We start from the raw sequence: 5633 nt of genomic DNA, 5'->3' as shown, positions 1-5633 counted from the left end.
TGCCATCAAGCTGTCGGTGCTCAGAGGGAGCACAATTGGCCCTGCGCCTTCTGGGTGGGTACAGTAGATGGCGCTCTCTCCAGCATCACTCCTAGGGTGATGTCTGCACCACAGGGAGTCTGTGAGCTGATGTATCGGAATCGAGTCGGTGCGCTTTCCTCCGAGTGCGCTGGCTGCTCAGTGGCTTCAGCATGTGCTAGTCTTCACTCTCCTGGTGTGTTGGGGCATCACTAGTGATAGGGGGAGTAATTGGCCATGTAATTTGGGGAGAAAATGCAAACATAAGAAATAAAATTATAAAAAAAAAAAAATCATACACAGAAAATTCACCTGACTACCTGATCACTCATACCAAATTCTCAAACACTAGAGGTCCCAAGCCTACGTTAGCCACAGACCTCCTCACAAATCTTCTTGCTGTAGTCGAACTTCTGATTAAACTTTTGGGACTTCAGTTTCACACTTTTCCTGCAAAACTGCCCCAAACTCCAGCCGAAATCCTCTGAGTTCATTCCTTTCCTTCTCATTCCAGACCAAGCAAATGGGAAATACTAGCAAAATTACAGAAGATACAGCCAATCAGCTTCTGTTCCAATACTTTTTTTTAATATTATAATAATCTGATCTTCTGTATGATTAGAGCAAGTTAACAAGTTGAGTAATACGGTTAATGTTTGAAAGTGAAATATATTTATATTTATATATGATTTAATGTATATTATTTTTGTAGGGATGTGACTATAAATATTTTATTTAAAATGTTGTTCTAGGAATCAGGTCATAAAACATTTGAATAGATATATTATAGTTTGAACAGAGCTGTAGATGTAAAAACACAGTTTTTAAAGGATCTAGTTTTATATCCAACACTAATCCAGCACACCTACTGTAGCTCCATTCAATACATGAGATTAAAAACACACATTCACACACTGTCCTGTAGAGATGATCTCAGGATGTACTGAGAGACTTTATGAGTTAAAGTAAGAAACTGATAAAGTGCTGTAAGGAACTTTACACAGACTTTTGGGTTTAATATATTCACTCTTTTTATTGTTTTATTTTTGCTACATCTTTTTCCTTTCTGACCTGTTCCTGCTGTAACACTAGCTGTATGTTTCCCACTGTGGGATTAAACAGATGATCTGATATTACAGTTTTTTTACAACTGTTTACACACATTTTCCAAGCTCTGTGTCTATTTTTCAAAACTCTACACACAAAACCCACAATTGCTCACACAAAATGCCTCAAATCTCCAGCAAGATGACACACAACATTCAAAATGTCATCAACACATCTCAAAAGCAAGCACTGACCTCACACTGCCAACACCTTTATCATAATATGACATTTTGGATTCATGGTGTGCACACTGTTGAACAAAACCTAAAGATCTTCTTTCATTCAGGGATTCTGTGTTTATTTCCATACAGAAGTGCAGAGAGAAGGTGAAATACTCACACACATAAACAGTTTTCAAACCCAAAATATAAATTTTTTCCAAATCAATGTTCGGATTATGGCTGCCACCGTGAATCGACTCAAGTTTGGCTGGACCCGCAGTCCAACCTCTCTCATGGTCAACCCATGGTTGATCACATGATCAACTAATGTAGCCCTAATCTCATCTGAGACAGCTCTCCTTGCTTCCCTTCTTTGCCTTTGTCCTCTTCCCTGTCCAACTCGTCCTCTTCCTCCCCTTCCAACTCCTCCTCCTCGAACCCGAACTCCTCGTGGACGTCCTCTGCCTCTACCAACTCTCCCAGCTCTCACTTTGTTTCATTCATGGTTCAAAACAGACATCTTGATATCTGATCTATTTATAGACCTATGCTTAGCCAATGATTCGTTGGTGTTCAATACAGTAATGAGTGTTTACACATGTGAGGGGTGGGAGTGAAGCACTGGTGATTTAGTGTGGCATTTTGATAGGTTGTGTTTGAAAGATGAAATCAAGTAACTTCCTGTTTGATCTTTGTGTGTTAGGTAGAAACTTGTGTGTAGAGTTTTGCAAAATGTGTGTTTGGAAATTGAAAACTGAGTCTTAGACTGAGAATTAGTGTGTGGTTTTGCAGATTTGGTGTGGGGTTATGGTGTTTGAAGGGCATGTTTAGAGAATTGTGTGACAAGTAAAGATTTAGTGTGTAAACAGTTGAAAAAAGCTGTAATGAGTTAATCTGTATCAGTAACTTTAGCTTTACAGATCAGCAGTGGAGTCTTTTAGTGCACTGCCGAGTTAAACACACTATCAGCTCATGAAATAACATCAGTATTAAAACGCTGATCTCTGCATGGAGATCTGTGAGACTCTGCAGAAGCTGAAAGATTAGTGGTGTTTTTACCGGAGATGGAGTCGCTCCACACGGTTTACACGTTATCTTATTTTTTGACGTCAGAGGAGAAATATATCACCTCTCTCTCTCTCTCTCTCCTCTCTCGCTCTCTCTCTCTCCTCTCTCTCTCTCCTCTCTCTCTCTCTCTCTCTCTCCTCTCTCTCTCTCCTCTCTCTCCCTGCTGAACACTGTGGAGTTAACTTCCAGTCGAGCTCCGTAAGTAACGACAGGTTAATTCCCGGGTTTTGTATTTAACCGCACTGCGCTGCTGCAGGAGAGACGGAAAGTAAGCAGTGATTGGATCTCCTCCTTACTTGTCACCAGAGCCATAGAGAGAGAGAGAGTCGCGACAACGGAAGTTCAAAATCCTTGATGGTCACGTGATTCATGGAGATTTCAGATAGTTCCAGGAAGTTCTTGGTGGGCAATTTGAGCCCATAAACACAGAGACAGAATTGCGATTTTGGTGCACTATATAAATAATAATATATAAATAATCCTCAATAAATTATCTATGTATAATGAAATTATATATATATATATATATATATATATATATATATATATATATATATATATATATATATATATATAATTTCATTATACATAGATAATTCATTGAGGATTATTGTGACCATATATTGACTTATTTAAGGCTTATGTTATTCTGTGTGAATCCAATATTGTAATCCATAAGAGACTTTTTATAGGCTAAAATTTTATGTTAATTAATATTAATTTTATGACACTGTGCAAAGACAGTTGCTACAAGTAAAATTTTAAGTTCAAAAGAAGATGGAGAAGTTTTGGCTTGCAGATATTAAGAGTTTACTGCAAAAATAATGAAATCAAAGGATACAAAGATCTGCAAATATTTTTAAGTCACCACCTGAATATTTCATGCAGAATTATTTGGATTAAGAAAGAGGAACCACATTATTTGCAACAGCTTTATTATTTTTTACAACAAACATGAGATGATATATAACTTTAAAGACTGATATCAGAATATAGAGAGGCTACATACAGAAAAACAAAGTACAGAACACATGTAAATCAACTAAAGGAAAATAGTACATTGCACATGTAAATAAACCAAAGAATCAGCACATATTACATAAAATGGGGTTTACTTGTGTAGTTCGGAAGAATGAACCCTGGGGAATACAAAAGCAGGAAGAGAATAAGAAAATTGAGACATGATTGCATTTAATACATGAATACAAATAAACATTTTGGAAACATAACCTACATTTTATTATTATTATTATTATTTAATATAAAATGAAGCCAAGAAAGATGATTGTATTAAAGTTGTTATATTTTGTATTCATTATTTACTTATTTTATATTTATATAAAACAAACAATAACACACACTTATATTTATTGGGTTTGTTTTGGCACACTATTACTAGTGCATCTCAGAAAACCTGAATATAATGATTTTTTTTTCTATCATAGTTTAATAAAAAAAAATCTGTCAAATTTTATAATCACTACATATAAAGAGACATATCCCAAAACTGTTTTTCTTTTACTTTTCTAAAAGCTCATGAAAAAAACAGAAATAATAAATCCCTAAAATATTTCATTTAAAACTTAAAATATAAATTGTTAGATGTGTCACTGTAAGCATAATTAATACAAAAGATGACTGTTAATTAAACAATATTAAACATTTCTTTTGAGATGCACTACTATTAAACAGAACTAATTATGCTATCTTAAATTATACATGCATTGGAAAGTGTTTTCCCTACTGTTGACAATATAGCCTTAATCAAACATATATAAACATATATAAAATAAATATTGGTCATATCACCTTAAATCATATCTCTGTTAAATTAGTAGTTACTTAGACAAACAGTAAGATAGCTAGTTAGCGTTAGCTACCTGAGCAATAGGTAGCTATCATTTAGCTAAATTCTGCAGTACTACTTAGTACTTAGTTTCCACAGTAGTCTGTATTTATTAAGCATTTATCTCTTGTTAGTGTTTAAAGTTCTTTCTGAAATGAATAGAGTTAAGCTTTATTTACCTAGCTAGTTAGGTTAGCATGGTCTACCTGGATATATAAGATATTTATTTATTTAGCTTAGCATGGTCTATTTGGACATATAAGATATTTGCAATATTTAGTTAGCTTAGCATGGTCTACCTGGATATATAAGATATTAAGATATTTAATTAGTTTAGCATGGTCTATCTGGATATATAAGATATTAGGATATTTAATTAGTTTAGCATGGTCTATCTGGATATATAAGATATTTAATTAGTTAGTTTAGCATGATCTATCTGAATGTATAAGATATTGATATATAAGATACTTACTTAGTTAGGTCAGCATTGTCTATCTGGATATATAAGATATTAAGATATTTAGGAATTTACAACTAATAGACTCTCAGTCATTAATGTTAAATGCCAGTAACTGTATTCGCGTTGTCCTGGCATAGATTTACTCCCCTAAATCTGCTTTTTAAGAGGGGGATCATTCACTAAAATGCTTTAATGCACGTGGTAATTAGATTCTGAGGTCCTGATAATACACAAACAAGTTTTTTAAGCGTACTAACCTGTAAAAGTGGATCACACATGGTGTATCCTGCTCCAGCTTCACTGTGCTGATAGTATTTGCTGCTAACTTCCGGGAACTATTGACAGGCTCCACGGTCCGCCATTGCTGTAAAAAACTGGTCCATTGGAGTGAACGGAGTTGACGCAACTCTCTCTCTCTATGGCTCTGCGCTAAAGTAAGCAGTGATTGGATCTCCTCCTTACTTGTCACTACCTTTTTACAGAACTAAATCAGTTCTGATTGGATTTCGTCCCTGACAAACATTTTCGTCTCGTTTTTATTTTTTTAATACTGTTTTTATTTAGTTATCGTCTCGTTTTTGTCTTGAAAAAAAAGCTTAGTTATCGAAGACTATGACGAAAATTATTCCTCAACGAAATGAACACTGATTCTAAAGCAGTGATTGGTTGATCTCCTCTGATTTACTCTCTTAGATCTCTGAGATCATCACCCCACAATTTGCTGGCTGGATCTCAGACTCTTCTTTATTCTAAAGGGGAACTCTGGTGTGAAATTAAATAATACAGCGCTTTTAGCCAAAGCTCCCAACAGGCCACAATGCTAGGAGCATAAAGTTACCTGTGGAAAGAAATCACTATTTTTACACCATTAATAAGCCTAAAGCTGTTTCACACTTCATGAGTAGAATTCAGAGAGCCCTGGTGTTTAAAAAATAGGCACAGAGAAATTTTAAAGTGATCAGAAAGTTTA

General features: G+C 34.9%; 1 long non-coding RNA gene across 1 annotated transcript; it reads right to left on the bottom strand.

Annotated features, from left to right (window-relative positions):
• Positions 1-3272: 3272 nt before the first annotated feature.
• On the bottom strand, positions 3273-5094 carry LOC125785749 (uncharacterized). Its single transcript, XR_007428095.1, has 2 exons — positions 4921-5094; positions 3273-3493 (listed from the first exon to the last, which is right to left on the bottom strand). It is a non-coding gene; the product is annotated as an uncharacterized LOC125785749 (long non-coding RNA).
• Positions 5095-5633: the final 539 nt, after the last annotated feature.

This window comes from Astyanax mexicanus, chromosome 1 (assembly GCF_023375975.1).
Source record: "Astyanax mexicanus isolate ESR-SI-001 chromosome 1, AstMex3_surface, whole genome shotgun sequence".
In the NCBI taxonomy this organism is placed as follows: Eukaryota; Metazoa; Chordata; class Actinopteri; order Characiformes; family Acestrorhamphidae; genus Astyanax; species Astyanax mexicanus.
Note: the sequence above shows the minus strand (reverse complement) of the source record. Positions and strands in the feature narration are given on the sequence as shown.